Here is a 21,214-nt window from a genome sequence, read left to right on the forward strand (position 1 = left end):
CTGTGAAACATGAAACTACTACTCTTCAGAAGGTCGACAATTTCCTGTGGCGTTGGTACTGCATATGGCTTGCATACAAAATGAATACACAAATAAATCATGGTTATAATAACTATAATAATATCGTACATAAACTTCATATATTCAGTAAATCACTCAACAACACAGCCCAACATGTGCATGCATGTGAGTGCATTATGTATGCGGAGTTGTATTCTCACACCAAGTACCATGTAACCTCTCCACCTCCAGAAACTCCCTCGTTCCTGAAGTGATCCAAACAGGCCCTCTGGTCCACACAAGGATAATTAATAAAACAAATACACCTCACTGAGTCGCAGAGAAACTAAACACAATTAGCTGTTTTTTGTTGGAATTGCTGCAAGAGATTAGTTGGATCCATAATAAGTGTGCACATGGTGGTGCCGGTGGAACTGCAATGCAATAAAAGCTAAACACAAAACCAAAAGCACAAATAAATCCCGTGTATGGTAAACAACCGAGCGTCCTCGAATGGACAAACCAGACTAAATATTGAACGGGGTAAACAATGCTTGCACAATGCTCTGCTCCAAGTTTTGAAATAAAAAAAAAACCAAACATGTGATTTCTATTATAGATTGAATATGCTACCATTGCGTATAAATGTTGTATTTGTTTTGTCGAGTGCATGCCTGCTTTGGCATCAATGCACGGTGTCTGTGTTTGCATTTCAAATGATATTTACAACCTGACTGAAGATGTTCCCCATCTGCTTATTAAAAAGATGTCAGATATGTATCACACCCGTCTTTAAAAAAAAAAAAAAGGAAAGCAAAGGAAAAATAATGACATAACAAACAAGAACTAGCACTAGTTAGACTAGTTCTAATGCAGTGTGGCCCGTCTCTTGATTACATTTGATGAGTTTGGAGGAGGCTGTGCTTGGCCAGTGGACCGGGTCCCTCCTTTAAGGAGAAGACCATAGATGGCTGGATGGGTGTGAAACTAACTGAAGTCAGATAACATGTGTTTAGAACTGAGAGGAAGCTTCTGAACTGCACAGGATCTTCTGACGGAGGAGTCGAGAGGAAAGCTGTGGCCAGATGAGACCAAGGTCAAGACACCGGACGCCCAGCCGGCCCCTCACATCTACATTATGGTAACATGTTGATACGACAACACTGGTTTTAACATGTTATAGTTTGTGTCACAGTTTACGGCATGTCCAAACACTGAAAATGGGGTACTGTGTGGCTTGTAGACATGACGATCTCATAATGCAGGACTGTGCTATAAATTCCCCCCAGAGAAAAGTTCTGGACTGGGCTCACGAGTGAATGGTTGAGTGTGGCCGTATTAAATACATTCCCGACCGAGAAATGTGACACAACAGGAAATGGCCTAACAGGTTTTTATTCTGGGCCAGAGGGGCCAATAACTGTCACTTTAGCTTAGGCCCCCAGACTCTCAACTCCCTTTGTCTGGTCACTAACTTGTAGGGGGAGACCTCTGTATTAAAATTCTGTTTTGCGATACGGAACCAATCTTTCCAGACCTGCTCCGGTCCCCCCAGAGCCCCGCCCTGGGTCTCTGAGAGGCACCTGTGTGAGTGTGAAGGGGAGGTAAGAGGTGTCTGAGATCGGGAATATAAGGTATCATAAGAGCCACTCTGGGTTTTTGGTAGAAGGGCGGGTTAGGTTTGAGGGGTCTCACATCTCTTCGCTTTGTCTTGCTCTCTTTACTGGTTTGGGCATTTATTAGGCTGTATGCTATGCACTTAATCTTTATTGGGATTTGCACTCAACTGACCCAGACTGAATATCAGCTCTGGGAAACAAAATACGGTTCCATTGCTTTTTTTTTATCACTACCACTAACTCTTACTGTTTATTCAGTGACATAAATACATGCATATGGGCTATAATGATCGATTGTGAAAACACAATATCAGCAAATCTTTGAGAAATGGTGAATAGAATCAGTTCCAACACTACACATTTGCTGCCGTTTCTCAGGAGGGATAAATAAACAACAATAACCAAAACACACATTAACGGATGCATGTGTGAGGAAGGGTGTGTTCGAGTACGTACTGTATCATGGATTACGGTAGACGTGGCTTCCTCCACTCTTCCGAAGTCTCACAATCGTTCTAATTTGTTGTTCTGTCATTGTCATTCTGCTCACGTGTCATCGTGTGAAAAGCATTGATATGAAAAAAGCAAAGGAAAACCAAACAGTGGGGATGAGGAGGCAGGCGGAAGCCCGTAAAGCCTGGTGACCAGGGTCAACTCTCTCAGATACACATCACTGAGAGGAGCTATAAAAGTTCAAGAGGAGGTGTCTCTGTCGATCCAGAGAAAATAAACCCGAGCCTGACAAGCCTATACAAGGACATCAGCATGGAACACACGCTGCCCGAGTAACAACAACAAGCAACAAGGACAAAATCTACATCCATCATTCAAGGGCAGATACAGTACATCTTACATGGAGGAGCACAATGTGTCATACATATTTAAAGCACACACACTCACACACACACACACACACACACAATAACTGTTACTTATTCACTCTCACACGTTGGAGAAAGGATGTTTGCAATAGAGTTTCTGAGTGGGAGGTATCCGGATGTCACTGCATCTGAGATCTGGGCCATAATAAGAGGTTAACCAGACATCACTTCTCTTTGGTCTACAGGGGGTAGACCAGTACACTTCATGCTACACAACACATACCCATAAACACACAGCAAGTACACACACACACACACACACACACACACACATGGACATTACAAACCATATGACCACATCCTTACAGGAAACCGCTGGGACTCCCCCATACAGCCAGCATAAATAACCAACAACACAGGCTGTTCATCATCACTTATTGGTGTATGTACATGCCGGGGGTTTGCAGAAACATGATTGGTCGGTGCATTCATCAACCTGATAGTGATCAGTCCCATATAGGGGAGATTAATCATTAGCTCTACAGGGGCAAATGCATGGCACGGCAGATAGTGATTATTGATGGTTTAATCCCAACTCCATGGCTTTGCATTCAGGCAACAGCCTCCGGGTCTATCGCGCTAAATATTTTTTTATCGCTTTCGTATCAAGGCATTAGGATATATTGGTAATATGCAGAGTCGTATATATGCAGTGGGAAAAGTAGGCCCATTATGGTTAATGCACCCGATTCACGTCAATATATTCATGCAGTTATCTGGTGCAGACGACACATCTGCAATGTTCAATACAATATGAGAAGGATAGCTAATTCCAATATAATGCAACAGTTTTACCAATGGAATACTGAATATGTTCTGTCCCTGCAAACTTCCTCCCCCTCCCCTCTCTCCCACTCTTTGCTCATAGTGATGTTTTGCAGAAGTACTTTAAAAGCCTCAGAGGGTAAATAGTGCTCTAAAAGTAAACACAAATGAGCTGACCTTGCCAGAGTTTGGACTCTTGACAGCAGAGCTGCTTTAAGACTTCAAGCAGCAAGGGTCACAACTATAAACAAATCCATTCTAATGCCAGCAATGGATACACACACACACACACACACACACAGAGAAAGCAAACAAGTTCCTGGCAAAGGAAGATAATACATGAAAACTCCAGAGAGAGAATGTGAAAGAGAACAGGATGCCGACAGTGGGAAAAATTGACTATAAGAGGGGGTGGTCTTCACATGTCCAAGGAGAATGACTGGTGGAGAAACACAGGAGGAGGAGGAGGGGGAGGAGGAGATGATGAAGCAACACTGCGGCGAACAGTGTGAAAAATTCCTCCAAAGTGTATTTAAAGCCGGACGAGTCACCTCTCCAGGCATCTGTTTTAGTTTTAGCCTCAAGGTTAAAGGTCATGGCTCTTAAGTTCCGAGCAGCCCGGCTTTCCTCCAGCAAATCAAGGAAACCTATCAGCTTTACCATTATACAGTCAAACACTCAGCATCTAACAGCTCCGCAGGATGGCTCGTATCTCTTTTAGAACCTTAATGAACGTCACATAATTGTGTTCAGAACCGAATATACCAACAAATATATACAGAATGAGAAAATCACCAGAGACGAAATGGAAGAGGTAAGAAGCAGACTTACTATTAATGACCATCAGCATTTCATGCCTCAATTTAATCTCCAATGGCATGACCTTGACTTCTTTTCCCCTTCTCTATCTCTTTCTGAGGGAGGCAGAAAGAACAGTCAGCATCCAACAGAAAGGTCATCAGCCACATGGTGCTGTTAACAGCGTATCTTTGACCTGTAGCACAATCTCGCAAGTGATGAAATAAATCCTAAGCCTGGATCCAACTAAATCATTTTCTGTAAATAACTTTCCGCAGTCTTGTGTAGTGCATCATAGTTCATATGAACCAACATTGGTAATCTTACCCTTTTCAATCTAAGACATCACCAAGATCATGAGAGCATGTGACTAAAAACAAAGCTCACGGTTCCTATAATCACATTTCTGAACATAAAGAGAGAGAGAGATAAGTTATGGAAACACAACATGTCAAATATAACTGTTTAGACTCGTCTCGTTCCACAGAGCACCTTCCTCCTTACAAGCAGCTGGACATGCACTAAAGGGAGGCGATTGTGAATCCTTCCAAAAGAGATTAGAGGTCACAGAGTGAGAATGAAAGTCAGAAATGTCACCTGGAAAAGGAATTGACGAAGCACTGAAAGTGACAAACAACCGTATCAAAAACATTGATCATATATTGTTGTTGCTCCTTTTATGCTATTGGACAATAAAATGCAGTGCACTTAGAACACGTACCAGTGTGCATCCTACTTTGCATCTCATCTGGTGACAAGAAGAACACATGCACCCTCTTCATTCTCAGAAGCACCTCCACTTGTGTCACAGGCCTGGGAGAATCCTCCATCTCCAGTCCTGCATGGCCTGGTTTGGGGCCGTCTACAGAGTATGGTGTGTGTGTCTCCTCGGGGCGGTGTTTGTCATGTCGGAGAATCTTGTTATATCCTCCATGTTCCTCGGCCCTGTGATAAGTCATCGTTATAGCTGGCCAACCTGGCAACCCAGTGATAAGGGAGCCATGTTCAATCACGACGCCAGCTAATATTTCAAATTCCATATTGTTTGCCCACGGTGGAAGTTCTCGCCCTCCAGCACGCACACACACACACACACACACACACACACACACACACACACACACACACACACACACACACACACACACAGGACAGTTTCTCAATTTCACTCTTTTTCTGAAAATCTCTCCCTCTCCCTGTCTTTCTATCTGTCCCAGGAGATGGTGTGAGAATGAGTGGTGTCTGTAACCCTGTTAGAGAGGAAGAGGTAATATTAACACGGTGCGGTGCCGCTGTCATGCCAGACATAACGTCCTTTACTTATGTGGAAGAATGGGGATTAAACAAGCCCAGAAACCTCAGAAAAACACTCAATCTCAAGTTACGAGATGTAAACACCGGTTTAGAAGTTATTTAACCCCCTTGATATGGTGCAGAATTTGAACTGAACACATACTTAAACAAGGTGTTATGTCTATGTTACCACACATATGTCTTTAGTGTACAAAAACATTGGTCAAAGAAAAATAAACCAAAGCAGGGAGCTCTCTGTGAGCCGACGCTGTGAGGATATGTGAGCATGCTCACAGGCCTTGTGTAAACACTTTGCACACAGGCCCCTCTGTTTAGCGGTCTTGAGGTTTCTCTCCGGCCGACCAACAACCACAGGCTTCAGGTGGGGTCCGACCACATCCGACGGGAGAGCGAGGGGGGCCTTGAGCGTCATCCCATCAATGCGGCGTCCTCTAAACTTCTTGGGAGCTCTTTCCCCGCTCTCCAACTCTCATAAAAAGAAAAAATCTGATGGGTTTGGCTCGGGAAGGCGACGGCTCCCGTGGCTGTGTTTATACAGCTTTAAGAGAAGGCAGTTTAGCAGGTGCATGGCGCTGTAAGTACAACCGCAATCCACCGCTAAGAGGATTTAAAGCTAGGATGATATCTTTCTAGTAAATAACGTTTCTCTGGAAAAGAAAATACAGCAATAATGGAGTTCTTCTCATTCCCCTGGCTTCATCCTCTTTGCATTGGAAGACAAAAAGTAAGCGAGAGGGAGGGAGAGAGAGAGAATGAGTTTATACGGGCCGGGATAGAAGAAAAAAAACCCAGGTGTTAAGCCTCTCCAAACTGGCCGATGTAATGGGGTTCTGTTGGGAGGGTGTGGAGCCAGCGGATAAACTGAATGCTGGTCGATATATTTGCCTCCTTCTACTCTATAATCCCAACAGCGTGACCCAAAGAGTATGCATTATAAGCATCAGAGGCTACACACATATACCAACTTCTCTCACAGAGCCCCATTCAGGGACGAGCTAAGCTCCTGTGCTATATCGCTTTCCAAACTGGCAGGGATGGGATACTCATAGCTAAGTAAATGGAGATGAATCATTGAGGGCTGGATTTCCATCATCTGAATGGGCCCGAGCATCACCACAGGAGCTTCCCCATCCTGACGAGGGTTGCTCGAGCCAGAGAGCGCCATTATTTATCCCTATTTCAGCTACTGCTTTAAGCTTTGTTGTGTTGCCGCCGTCCTGCTGTAGGCCAGTAATCTCAGACTCCGTTTTCAATAGAGAGGTCACGTGCCCCTCACGGCAGGGTGGAGGCAATTCATATCACAACAGTAGAGCACCTGGCCCGAGTCCACCGTGGATCCAGTCTGGCCCGCGATCCTTCTTGGATCTCGCTCTCTTTTCACTTTGCTTTTAATTTCTCGATCCTCCAGGGCAGTGCTCGGCGACTACCTGGGGGTCCCTCTCTCAATGCCCACTCGTAAAGAGAGAAGTGCTGGATATTTACACCTGCTAGGCCCCACTCAAAGCCTAGGGGTGGAGTTAGTGACCTGCCCACTTTCTCCTCCCCGCTCCCAGTTCTAAAGGAAACAATCGGCCCGTTACGAAGGCATCAATGGCTCTCCCAGCTGGAGTTTTCCTTTGGTTTTTGAGTGCGGACGGGACGCTACTGCGCGTTTGTGTGCGAGTGTGTTTTCATGTGCATGACCAGTGTTTTGATGAGCACTGTTCAAAATACACTCCAAGACCCAAGTGGATGGGTGGGGCAGTCGACTTTCTTCCACCTCATATCACACAATGCAGCCGATTCTGTTGCCCGCTGAAGTGGAGAGAGAAGGAGGGTAAAGTCCTGGCCTCAAGTGGGAATGAAGCCCTAGATCAGTGACCTGGGAGCACAATAGGCCCTCTCACAAGCAGACCCCTTCACTAACCCTCCAACACGACTAAGTTAATCCCCTGAGCAGAGAGTCTTAGCATTAATACTGAAGCACTGAGTTAGCCTAATTGCATACAAAGAAAAAGACATGTTTCAAGTAGCAGCTAACCAGTAATGGAGCGACCCTTAAGTACAATGTTGCTGCTGCTGTGATTCGTAGTTGCAAAGTTAGTGGGACAAACATGGAGAAACCTTTAAAGATATGAGCCACTGTTGTTTGCAAAAATATATAATGGGGCATTTTCAAAAAAGCAGAACGTGGTATGAATTGACCGAGGGGTGTAAAGCTTGGTATGGGGTGGTATTAACAGCAAATGTTTTACCCCGTACATTTGACTTTGGAATTTGTCAAAACAGATGTGCATTCAAAACCACATTCATTGACTGCATCAAACATGTATTCTCACTCGATAGAAATTCATATTTAGTTTCTGGCTCTAGGTTCACGACAGTCTCATATATAAAACTAACACATGAACACATTATATAGCATCATATTTCCTATAGAAATATAGCTGCAGTGCCAACTCATGAATATTGAAACATGAAACGCAAGGAAGCAGATTGTTTGACTGATGGTACTTTTATTGTTCGACTAGTTACTTTCTGGATTCGTGTTGTTCTGAGTTTGTACTCTTGGTTGATGCACTTATTGTAAGTCGCTTTGGATAAAAGCGTCTGCTAAATGACATGTAATAATAATAACATGATCCACAGTAAGCAAAAGTAAGGAGAAAAAACATTACGTTCGAAAAACAATAATCTTATGAAATCCACGGAGGGCCATTGTTAGGCATCAGAACCTCAGGGATAGAGTTCGTACTAAGAGATCACAACGCTTCTTCTTTTTCGCCAAAGGGAAATATTCAAAACAGTGCTACTGGGCTTTTTTTTTACATTTTAAAGAAGCCTAAACTTATTGTAGAAAAGTCTTGAAACCGAGTGTGGTCTGAACTTAATCCGCAAGGAAATAATCACAATGAAAACTATAACGTTAGATGCTAGAAAGCCCCTCCTCATTCCAAAAAACAACAGAGTCACATTCCTAAAGTGCTCCGCTCTCACATCAGTCACCACTTCAGACAGTCAACGGGTATATTTTGAAATGGAAAGGAAGGGAAATGATCCATAGAGGGCTGCTATTAGACCGACTTTTTACTGTATAGTTTCCAGTTAAACACATGAAGATCTCTCTGAGTAAATATTTATGTGTCAGTATTCAATGTGGTTGTTTGATTCATGTTAAAATATAAGCTGAACCAAAACAAAGCAGTTATTTCCTTCAAGAGCTCTTTAAAGCCGTAAGCTCATGGGGAGAGTGGTCATCCCTTAACCACAAGGTATCCGGTTCGATCCCCGCTCTCCCCATAGTGGCATGTCGAAGTGTCCTTGAGCAAGGCACTGAATCCTCAGTTGCCCACTGCTCCTTAATAATAAGGATGAAAAAAAATAAGTGTACATTTCTTTTTGTTTTTCGTTTCTAAAGCTCATGAGCAGGAGCAGCACTTAGTACATCCTTGTTCACATTTATCAATTATTTCTCCCAGTGGAGGTTCGTGCTCGTTTCAGTTTAGCCTTGTGAAAAGGCACAACAAAGGGCACCCTTTTCTTCCCCTCTCCTGCACCCTCTTAGTCCTCCTCCCTCCTTTACCTTCCAGACTGACACCACGCCGCTCTTTTATCCCAAAGGTTTCAAAGGTTCTCTTCTCCCTGAATACAAAACACTACTGCCTCTGAACTTTTGATGGTGGCTGAAAAGCAAAAAGAAAGTTAGAAACGCCTCTATAAAGACATCACAGGCCGGGTTCAGGTGTAGTTCACCTGAACTCCATCCATATTCAAAGGGCATTGCCTCTTCTCTTTCTCCCTATAGCTAGCTTTTGCTACTGAAGAGAAAAGGCCTTATTCAAAGGTAGGACCCACACACACGTGACAGAGCGGTTCACGCTGCTGGTTTCCTGGAAGATGGGTCGTGAAGCAGGCTTACGCTGGACAAGCTAGCCAAAGGCCTGAGGGCTCTGCAGCGCCGGTGAAATCAAATTAATCAGCACCGCGTCTTCTTTCCTTCTTAACTACTGATCTACGAGGACAGGAGATAAAAGTAACATGGATGAACCCTATGGATGGTGCATTTCCCTTCTCCAGTGCTCATTGAGCAGAGAGGCAAAGGCTACAAGGAAAGGATAGTGTTCAAGGCTCTTAGGATAAGCCATTGATTACCGTTTCCCACGTACTTTAATCAGCCTGCATTGACACTCTACCACTGTCGGAGCAGGACACCCCATTGTCTTGGTGATAGAAAACACAGAGTTTAGGGGGTCCATATGCCATGCTAATTGTTTATTGACTGTTCACAGCAAGAAGGAAGATAATTAGGGTCATTAACTAGTGTAACTAAGCAGACACAAGTTGTCAATTCCAGATCCCACCAGGCTCGTTCCTTCTATTGTAACAAGCTGTGTCGGCTAACCGGTCCTTTCCATGGGAAAACAGCTGGAGAAAGCATGGAAACACTTCTTTGCTGTCTTTATTATCCCTCCGCCTCCTCTTCATTCCGTTTTTGTTTATTTTTCCTCCTACGGAGTGGGTCATATACGTCCCCCCCATGGGCCATCATGCAAAACACACTAACCCAAGTTCCATGTGAAATGTGAGGGAGATGACAGAAAAGACATACACACCGGTATGGGGATACGGTTCCAGGGGGTTACGCAATACAACATAAATGTTAAAAGCTGATGGAAATTGCCGATACAGACGGGTTGCGATCACAGCTTAATGCAATAAAACAGGCACACTCTTAAACTTCATGTCCTTCCTCGCCCCCTCCCATCTCACTGCAACACTCTCTGCAGTTTATGTAACAATATGTAAATGTTCTGCAAAGGAGGTTTCTGTGAATGTGGAGGGAAGAGATCTTCATCACCCCATCAGCCTTGGATAAACACGGCCCCCTCTTAGTTTTATGTCGGCTCTTGGAATCCCTGGACAGGCTGCTCTGATGCCTTGATAACCTTGAGTCATTTGGGGGTCAGGGCAGTCATAAAATATCTCAAAAGCAACAGCGTCCAATGTTGTGTTTTAACCTCACTCCCCTTTTCTTCTGCCCTAGGTCGTATTTTTTTACAATTTCAAAGCCCTAATGACAAGTAAGAAGTGATCAAATAACTCGGCGTGTCATTTATTTAATGTTGACACAACCTTTTGATTTTTAAACTGTGTTCAAATGTCACCGTATCTTCTCATTGAGTGGACATCTCAAGAGACAGTTTTTTTTTTTTAACATAATAGAACTAAAGATTTAAAAAAGACGAGCTCTCGTCCGATTCGCCTGCTTCGAGATGAGGGATGATGCAGATCAATCACGTCGGCGGGGAAAGTGGCCCTCCAGGTTCACCGCTCTTTCACCTCGTCTCTCACACACAGTGACAAGAACTTCCACTTCAAAGATCATGAGAAATAGACCCAGAGCCATGCTTTTTAATAAAACACAGAGCACGTTTGGATTTTCACCGGTGGAATTTGTATTAAGCGGGTGTCGAGGAGGTGTTGAAAGGGACCAGGGGAGACGGGCCTTTACGAGGACGCCCGTGAAGTCCTGAGGCTCCGGAGCATGTGGGCAAAACCATCGGTTACTCTCAGATGTTATCGGGTCACTACCGCAGCTATGCCTGGACTCCCCGGGGGGACACAAATGCACAGCTGGGGAGGGCATTAGGGCACAGAGTATGAACCACAGCCAGAAGGAATAGGCTACAGGGACTTTCTCCTGCGTGTCAAGTGTGTGCCAGTGGGACTAAATATGAGTGAGGGAACACAAGTAGTGAATAGTGATGTTTGTGTGTATGTGCATGTGCTCCTCCGTGTACTCATCCGTAGATTTATCTCTGTATACACAGTCGACCTGCTTTATTCCGTCCCATGAAACACGAGCGAGGGAGGAAACACAGTTCTGGGAAGTGCAGATGAAAAAGACGGAAGAAAAGGAAGAAGCGGCAGACACCGAATCGAGCAAGGGGGTCTGGAGACGCAGCGACGGGCCTTTTAACTTCTGCAACACGGCACAGAGGCGTTGGACAAAAAAGAAAAGAAAACAAACTTTGCGACTCGCTGTAACCCCCATACCTTCCTCCACGGGTTGGGGAGCAGCGAGACTCTTGAATTTGCATAACAGCAAAGGGCAATCAATGGAAGAGGGGCCCTTTGTTAGGAACTGTCAACGGAGGCAGGGGCCGCAAGCCTGGAGCCCCCTGTGTCAAAAGTGCTTATTTGGGGTGCCACTCGGACATGACAGGGCCCCAAGGACAGGGGCGAGGGGTTAAACTGCTAACAACATTAAATGTCACCCTAGCCCTGCTTTACTATGAAAGACATGCAAAGGGGCTTACATCAAGCACCGTCACCAAGGTTACGTGATATATTACACTTCCATACTCCCCCCCCCCAAACACCTATCTGACTGTTAGTTGTAAACATGTATTTGCATTCAAACTGGTAACATCTGTATACAGGAAATATAATGTGTTGTAACTCATTTGAATACAGAATACAATATTTATTTCTGACAAAAAAAGGCTGATTTCATATTTTGGTCATGGCGCACAGTTAGAAACACCTGCAGGTATTGAACTAATATAAAACATCAAACCAGATGAGGCAGGCGGCTGACAGGAAGTTGATGTTGACTAACAGTGTGTCTGCGTTTCTTCTTCTTAAATAATAATGCTCACTCAAAGCTGCCCTTTTTCATCCATTATGGATCAATACCATACTTGATTTTGTTTGTTCTTTGCCAAGTGTCAATGTGCACAAGTCAAAGGGAAGCAGCCCTTTGTTTCATCGCGTTAATAAACACTAAAGCGTTTAATATTTCATCCGCTCTACCGACGGGCCTCTGAGACGTCACCGTGTTTAACACCCGGTGTCTCCTCTTCTCTCTCTCTCTCTCTCTCTCTCTCTCTCTCCGTCTCTCCCTCTCCTCTTTCTGTCGTTTGGGTTTTGTTTGCCGCTCAGACGTCTGCGCGGGACTGTGTTCCGTGACTTATTTAACAAGGGTTCATCCTCTTGAAAGCAGTTCTACCCGCAGGACCAGCCGAGGCGTTGACTCAACTTTGTGTACGCCGATTAATAAATTAACTATTCTGTCACAATCTGAAGGAAAGATTCAATTATTCACAAATTGCGATGCATAATTCCATCAACCATGTTTTAAGCAAGGCTGTGAATAATTTTTGCCATTTTACTTTGGATAATTAAAGCGGTAAATCTCTTTGTGAGGCACGCATCGGCCTTTACCGACTCTATGGTTCATGTTACAATGAAAGAGAAAACAATGCACATTTTCTGTTATGGCGCAGCTAGCATTAATCAACAGCTTCAGGTATGAATATGCATGCAGCAGTTTAGTTAACATCTCTTATCGGAATATAAATCACCCATTTATTGGCAATCTTTCAGCCGTGGAGGATGGGAACGGGCCGGGCAAGAATAAAGGGTGAAGAAAGGAAATAGAAACATATTGAAAGGGTGAGGATTGAAGAGAGATGTTGGAGAGGGTGGGTGTGAGAGAGCTGGAAAGACAAAGGATGCTACATCTGTTTGTGTGTGTGTGTGTGTGTGTGTGTGTGTGTGTGTGTGTGTGTGTGTGTGTGTGTGTGTGTGTGTGTGTGTGTGTGTGTGCGCGCACATGTTAGATAGAGATACGGATAGGGAGATCGGTTTACCGCAGCAAGTGTGTCCTCTGGCTCTTTTTCACTCGATTTGGGGATACCACATTAATTTGGGGAAACATGCATCTCTCCCTCTGCCTCTCTCTCGCTCTCACACCCTCTTCATTGGCGCCCTCCAGATGAAGACTCGGTGTGCTCACAGCTCCTCTGCCATATGTCTCGGCTGAGACAAAAGTGCCTCTTAGGGTTTTCTCACAGTATTTTTCTCCAGTCACACGGTTCGCTCCTGGTCGCTGCACTAACCCAATTAACAGCAAGCCCATGGCTCCCCCAGGTCAGATAAAGACACCCCCTCCTCTCCTATCGCACGCACAAACACACACACACACACACACGCGATGAGCCCAGCAAACCCCCTTACTGTGCTCTCTGCTGCCCCTGCTGACCTGTCTGAAGCTCACACAGATAACAGCTGCTCACCATCCACTTACATTGGGACAATGGCCTCTTGAAAACAATAGTAGACGATAACTGGGTGATAAAGGTGTGTGGAAGTACACTTTGTGGCTCGCCTGGTGAACACACATAAAAAAAAAAAATCCATCTGACGGAATGGCTTTCATGACTAAGGTCTGCTTTTGTAACTCCACAGAAATTCCTCTGAATTAAATCTATATTTCACAATATTATATTTGACTTAAATGACATTTTTGGCATGTGTCCAAATATTTTTGTCAAGTGCGTGAAAGGAAACCCAAACACATTGTTTTGTACATAGGTCAGGCATCCTTGTGTCTCTAAAGTCCAACCGCCAGGCCATGTGTGACCAATACATCCGTGTGGCAACTAAAGAGAGAAATAGAGAGAGATAAAGAGAGAGAGAAAGAGAGCGTAGAGACGGAGAAAACAGGATGACTTCTAAGGCCACAAACACATCAATCAACCTATTGCCCATCCTCCTTCCTTCCCTCCCTCTCTGGGCCTCTATCTCTCTCTGTCACACACACAAACACACACATATGCGCACACACACACACACACACACTTCCACACTGGCTGTCTCAATTAACCCATGGTTAATATTGGACCTCCCGTAGCAACTTTTAAAGGGATCCGGGTAGAACGGGAGATGGTATCTGCCAGGAAGATTACAGTGCGACAGGCAGATCAAAGAGGGCCGGACTTTGGGCCCCAGCGATTAGCAGTAATTAAATAAAGTATGTCTGTTTAAACTTCATTAGCAGCTGGGCGTTTGCTCCACCAGAGTGGGCACAACTCAACCATCCTTAATTAAAAGATAATCCACAGGATCGCCCCTTAATCTCCTTCCAAAATATGCTCTCCTCAACCCCCATGACGGAGGTTTTCAGTCCGCTGCTTCTCCAGGACAGGCCGGTGGGTGGAGGTGAGCACTAAAGCCGCCGACAGCCTGAACGGCAGCCAGGCGAGTGGGTTGCTCCTCTCTCCCCAACCCCGACCTGGAGAGGACGAGAGAGGGAAAACCTGCCCCCGATAACATCAATTTAGCATGCTATTATCTCCAATGGTGGAAAACTGCACTCCGGCAAAGTCTGACATAAATCTTGGAGAGCTGGGGGGACATTGAATATGCATGAGCTGAAACAGATATGACACTGCTGGCACATTAATATTCTTGTCACTGGAGGTTTTCAAACTTTCAAGTCGATGACTTGAGCGAATCCAGTCTGGAGTTTCCATAAAACAGGGCAAACGAAAATTATACATAATTAAAGACCTACAAGCTTGTGAACTCTGAGGGCAAAAAAAAATAAGGGAAACAGAAATGTGTTGCTGTAGATTCCATAGAATTTAGCTGAATCCACAGTTTGAATAAGGGCGAAGGAATACGACTGAACGGATCAAATACATTTTCTATCATTGTCAGTTTCTTGATACTTAGGGCCAGGGAGCACATGCTCGACACTTTTAACCAATTGGTAAAGATAATGCGCGTGTGGGAGAGCTCCCTGTGCTGCCTCATGAGCAAAAGAAAGACAAACTATCTTTAAAGTACCGGGCACACATACGGTTTAGTAGTCAAAGTCACTCAGGCACATGTAAGTAGAGAGAGGGAGAACGATTAGTGGTTAGATTGTAGTTTTCTTCTGCAAAAATATTGATCCTTCATCTGTGATAATTGCATTTGCATCCCTCTCGGGTTAGAAAATCTTCCAAGCCTATTTTAACGTCACTAACAAAATGCTAATTAACAGTTGGACCTTCCATGGCCACGTTGTTCCTCTCTGCAATGGTTTCCCTCGCCCACTTCTAAGTACCCTTGTCATATGCTCTTTCCATCAAACTCAACCTCCCTCTGTAATCAAAGGTCATCTTGGAGTCATTTCATTTTTTTCTTAATCTTGCATTTGTGGGGATTAGCTGTCCCCGCTCTCTGTTTATATTCATGTCTATAAATTGTTGGGCCCTGAGCGATCCAAAACAAACCGGCCGCCCTGCATTTCCCCTGGTTGCTCTTTTGCAAACTGTTTACTCGCCCCCTGTCACCTTCCTGCTCGCCCCAAACCCCTTCTCAACACCACACGCTCAACACACACACAAACAAATGCATACACAAACCAGCTGCCCCGGAGCCCTGGATGTCCCAGATTACCTTCAGTTCACTTCAGGGAAGCCACACAATACAACTCATCTCCACCAAAGCGCCTTATTAAACTCAGATGTGCGACCACGCTCCAAACATAAACTCTTACTAACATAAGGATGGAGCGATGGATGGAGCGATAGATGGAGCGATGGATGGAGCGATAGATGGAGCGATAGATGGAGCGATAGATGGCCCGCTGATGCTGCTCTGGTTTGCTGACCAAGGAAAGGCCTGCAGGGTCTGGTGGTGGCTGTGATCCAGGCCACAGTCTGCCAGACAGTCAGACTGAGATGAGCCTGAGCAACAAGCACAACGACGTCTCCGGAAAGCACTCGATGAATCGGGGAGACCAAACACTGAAGAGTGTATCTATAAACTGGAGAGTGTATCGAAGCATGACATAGGCTCCAGCTCAGGTCAGATTTAACATACGCAAATGGGCATGTTGGTGTGGTGCTGGATTGTCTAGACCAGGGGTCCCCAAACTGTTTCCTGTGAGGGCCACATAACTGTTCTCTTCTCTGATGGGGGCGGGGTCAGTTTGTAACAGAACAAGTGTGACGATCACAGGGTGCCTAAATGTAAACATGTATTGTTTTCCAGAAAGCCACAAAACCAAATATTAAAAACTCTTTCCGGGATCTTCACAGAAAAAAAAGTCAGGAAATAAATAACACTATTTATGAAATAAATAATAACCAAATACCCCTCTCTGGGTTCTTCACAAAAAAAAGTCTAGGATTTGCGTGGCCAGGCTGAAAAAAAAAAATCATAATGCGTCTCTGGTATTGTTCAGGGGGCCGGGCCAAATGTGGAGGGGGGCCGTATCCGGCCCGCGGGCCTTAGTTTGGGGACCACTGGTCTAGAACCTGCCAGGAACAGTTGAGGAAGAAGATGTTACAACTGATGACACATTTAGAAGGAAAGAAAAATACACATATCACATCACACACTGCATGAGACTGGCTAACAGAGCCATCACATTCTGAGAGCCTCTGCATATAGAAACTGCCATCTGGTTCAATGTGTTATGTGAATTTGACTCTAAACAAATGACCTATCATACTAAAAGCAAACATAAATAGGGGGCACATAAATTATGTGACTTTCCAATATGCATATTGCATAAATACAATGCACAGTCGTGCATGCACAGGAACACATTCATTTCAAAGGTGGTAGTCAATCAAAAATGAATGTAATGGCTTTTGATGTAGAGTATAAATATAACACACAACTTTCAGTGGGGTTACACAATAAACTCCCCTCTCTTTGTGGTATTAAACAATAAATAACCTTCTTCCTAAACACACCGATACAGCAATCACAGCTGACAAAGCCTCACTCTCGATTTTCAGTTGTCACGTTTACTTCAAGGACATAATGTGTTGACCTCCTCGTCCTCCAGCACTGTTGCAACAGCACCTACAACTATCGAGGTGAGGTTACCATGGTCACTGCAGGAGGAGCGGCAACAGCAGGAGTAAAATAGTCAAAAAGGTGAAGGGAGAGTGGAAAGAGAGAGAGAGAGAGATTACATCGGCAGCATTGTTAACAGACATATTTCATAAATTGATCCAGCTCACATAACAAAGCTCGGGAGCAGACACATAGCCTGACCTTCACCATCTCTTAAGCAGCCCAACAATAAATAAATAAAACCTTGCTCCTTTGACAGCCGCTATCCGTAAGGCTGAGCCAGCCACAGCCAGGCCAGACCCCCCTCCTCTCGCCTCCTCCCATCATCTCGCCTCTCTTCATCTTTTGTGTGTAGTATCTGTGCTCCTTCGGGTTATTCATCATTCGCCGTAATTTATCCCTACCTGCTCTCTTTCTCTCCCCCCTCACCTCTCCTCCCTCCAACAAATTCATTTTGGCGTTGACAGGGCCCGGCCTGGGTTGTGACACTGGACACCTCGTGCGTAGCCGCTTCTATGCGACTGGGCGACAGGGCATTTAAAGCCTGCCCGTTCCCTACTGGATGGAGCTTTAGATGGAGGACCCAGGTCTGGGTAGGAAAAGAAGAGTAGGGATAGTAGTGAAGATGGGTGGGGGGGGAGGGGAGTCAAGAGGTGTGCAAGGACAGCTCCGCCTTGTCACGCCGTTTTTACCGTCTGTGGCTTCATCGCTGTCTCCCTCCTAAAAGGTGTTTTTTCGGGCTCCAGCTGATATAAAGCCCCTGGGCAAGGTGCTTAGGTCAGGTCTTGAAACACAAGGGGGGACTCTCTCCAGCCTCTCGGGCTCCTCCTGGCCAATGCCGCCGCTCTCATTCCCCCACTCGTTGCCTTACTTTGGCGGCAAGGCCAGATCCGGTCGGCGTCGGCGAGCTCGGTGAATGGGCAAATGTCACGGAGTCGCAACGGCACAGGGAATTGTCAAGCGCCTTGTATCGTACATGGCAGCTGCACGGGAAGATAATAGATTAATTTCATGACTGTCTGAGCCCTACAGGACAATATTGCTTTTTCTTTCACCGATCCCATTCTCACCGGATTGTCGTCTCACGCCGATACACACATTCACCGTACATCCTGTAAACACATTTTGCTGCCGATACACACATACCCACACGGCCCCCTGATTTTCTCTCTGAATTTATATTGTGATACACATTTCTCGGGTTTTTTTGACACTGAAGAGGTTCGAGTGGGCTAGAGGCGAAGGAGAATTCCAAAGACGTGTGTGTGTGTGTGTGGTTTCAAAATAGTCTCTCTATTTGGACCATTATCACCCAGTACTTGGGGGAGGAGACCTGTCTGTCCACAACAAGTGGACCTGCAGAGGAAGGAGCCACATGAAACAAATATGACCCGACTGGGAAACATGCTGAAGCGGGTTTTTGGGGTTAAAGAGCGATCTGTCTCTCTGGGCTCCTCTAGTTCACAGAGACATGTATGAGAGATGATGGACAATCACTTGGGCTTCATAGGAGAGCATATGTGCTCAACAGGAATCACCAGAGCAGAGCATATCTTCTCTGGTATGTGTGCATGAACAGAGGAGACAGCAATTAGGCAGAGTGGCAGCCCCACTGCACTTCAACCCATGCATGTACAAAGATGTGAGGAGACTGAGAATGCATACTTGTTACATTTCACGTAAATGTGATCCCGTCAGCAGAAACATGGATATATCATTTGAATTAATTAACATGTGTTGGTTTTGACCAAGAAAGAGTGAGGCAGCATCTATTGCTTGGTTACGACCGCCACATTTGACCCCAGTGAGGTTGAAACCAGCCCACGGTGTGTCTTGTCAAAGTGGTGTCTCTGCTGTCATCTCGTATGCATCTCTCTGGGTTGCTATGATGCCGCTCATTCTCAATGAAGGACATCGGTTTAGCGCTGGAATGACGCCGCCCAGCCGGAGCATTTTTTTTTTTCCGCGGGCACTGAGCTTTTGGCCTCGTTCCACAACCCGCAGCGGCACACACTCGATCTGCACTTCAATGAAATCTTTTCATGCCATTAGAAAAGGAATGAAATCTGAATGCCTGCTTGCTATTTTTTTCTTCTTCCAGACTGCATCACAAAGGAGGGCAGGAACAATGGGGGCATTGGGCTGTTGCGGCGCTCGATTGAGACGTACTGCCGAAACGCACGGCATTATTAGCGGGGCCGGCCGCGGTCCCATCTTCTCGGAATAATCCACATAGTTAGCATTACCGATCCCGTCGCTTACTGATGGGACCGAATGTCTGGAATTCCAGACCGCCTACGACAAGATGCCATGCTAGCCGGCAGATATGAGCAGCCGTGACGCCACCAAGCTGCAAAAAAGGGAGGCAGAGAAAGGGTGAACAAGAGAGACACTCTGGACAGTCTAGAAGAATCCTGCACACGCCAGACTGTCACACACTGAGATAATTAACCCAAGCATCATCAACTAATACATATCGGAGGAATAATAAAAGAACGTCTGCAGACTGGAGTGTGGGACTTTTACATATAAATGAATGTCCGCTACATTCAAGTCCTTGCCAAACAAGCTCAAAGAATGCTTATCAAAGCCTATTTGTGTTTGCTCGTCCACCAGAGGTGTGCTGTCTGACGTCTGTGGCGTGAAGCGTTTTGTGTCAACGAGCCAGAGCTAAAGGGGGCGAGAAGGGGATCGAGACGGATAGATAGAAGTATGGCGGAAGCGATAGACGACAATTCAAAGAAGAATCGACGAAGAAAAGTTATTGGATAAAAGAAGGTCAGATAAAAGAGAGCGATCGACGGGGAGGACAAACACACCTGTTGACGGGGAAGATGCGGTGAGCTCACCCGCTGGCAAACGTCAGTAGTTATGTCATTACTGGCTCTCCCAGAAGGGGGAGACAAATGTTCTGCACGCCCACTTAAGATGATTTGATTAATACACAAAGCACTTTCATAAATGATAAAAAAATCTGTCCAAATGAAAAGAGGCCTCTTGCTCTGCTTTTTGAGGCAACACAACAGGTGTAAGACGACAGGTTTTCCTAAAACCTACTCATTTGGTTTGAAGGTGTGTGATGAAGTTAATTAAGTAAGCCCGGGAGAGAGCCATACAACACAAAGCTTCACTGGAGCCTGTTGGGCCGCACCGATCGAGCTGGTCCAAGAGGAGCAGTCCTGCTCTGGCCACAATGGCGGACGTGTCTGCTGGTGCTAGCGCCGCTGCTCTGAATGCTAACTAGCCTGTTTGTGTCTGAGGGGACCTTCACCAGGGGCACCCTGCAACCGACAGTCACGACCAGGGAAAAATGAGCAAGACAAAAGTCCTTTCAGGCCTCCGCCCGTGTATAGACTCGCCCATCCCCCTCTTGACATGCAAAAAAGGGAAAAAGAAGGGGCGCAAAATTGAATGACTAATGAAATGAATGGAAGAAAAGTGATTTATTGGTCTCCATTGGACCAATCAAATGAGACGCTAATTGACATCTGGCTGTCATGAGTGTTGTTCTCTTCCGTTATCTCGGTAGCTTTTATTTCTCTGAAGCCGAGTAGATTGCCGTTTGTTTGTGAGCGTGTGTGTGTGTGTGTGTGTGTGTGTGTGTGTTTGCACGTGCATGTGTGTGAATGATGTGTGATTGGGGTACTGGCACATCCTGACACAGTATTGCTCCTCAGTGGCCTCAAACCAGTTGACATTATTGTTGAGATGATTTTCCTGAGTTGGAAACAGAAAAGTTTTTATGCAGACAAAAACTGACAAACTCATGACTAATAACTACTAATATCACACATAATTATGTCATTTCTTGTGTTCCTTTACAAGTCAATCCCAGCCCCCGGCTCTACACAGCACCCTCTCATATTCTCTCTATACAAACAAACCAGGCTCAACTGTGCCCCCTAACTCGCAGCCTTTGACATAACCTTCACCCCTGTCCCCTGGTAATGAATTTGTTCACTTTAAACAAGAGTCGCCAACAGCAAGAAAAAAAGACGTTAAGAGATTGTCTTAGGATCATCACTAACACTTTCACTAAATGAGCCCTCTGTAAAGAAACAACAACATAAATACACAAAATAAATCTCCAGTACAAGTAAGCACGGGGGCATGTGTAATGGCCTCCTCTCTCTTCTCTGTGTCGTCTACGCTGCTGTGAGGTCAAACTCACAACGGAGACACCACATCCTGGACGACCGCGCTCGGACTTAT

The 21,214-nt window shown here is 45.3% G+C and overlaps 1 protein-coding gene across 1 annotated transcript in view; it reads right to left on the reverse strand.

Moving 5' to 3' along the window:
- The window catches only part of LOC130197301 (uncharacterized), a 238,870-nt gene that overhangs the window by 112,255 nt on the left and 105,401 nt on the right, over positions 1-21,214 (reverse strand). The gene's annotated exons all lie outside the window — the stretch shown is intronic.

Source organism: Pseudoliparis swirei, chromosome 7 (genome assembly GCF_029220125.1).
Source record: "Pseudoliparis swirei isolate HS2019 ecotype Mariana Trench chromosome 7, NWPU_hadal_v1, whole genome shotgun sequence".
Classification (NCBI taxonomy): domain Eukaryota; kingdom Metazoa; phylum Chordata; class Actinopteri; order Perciformes; family Liparidae; genus Pseudoliparis; species Pseudoliparis swirei.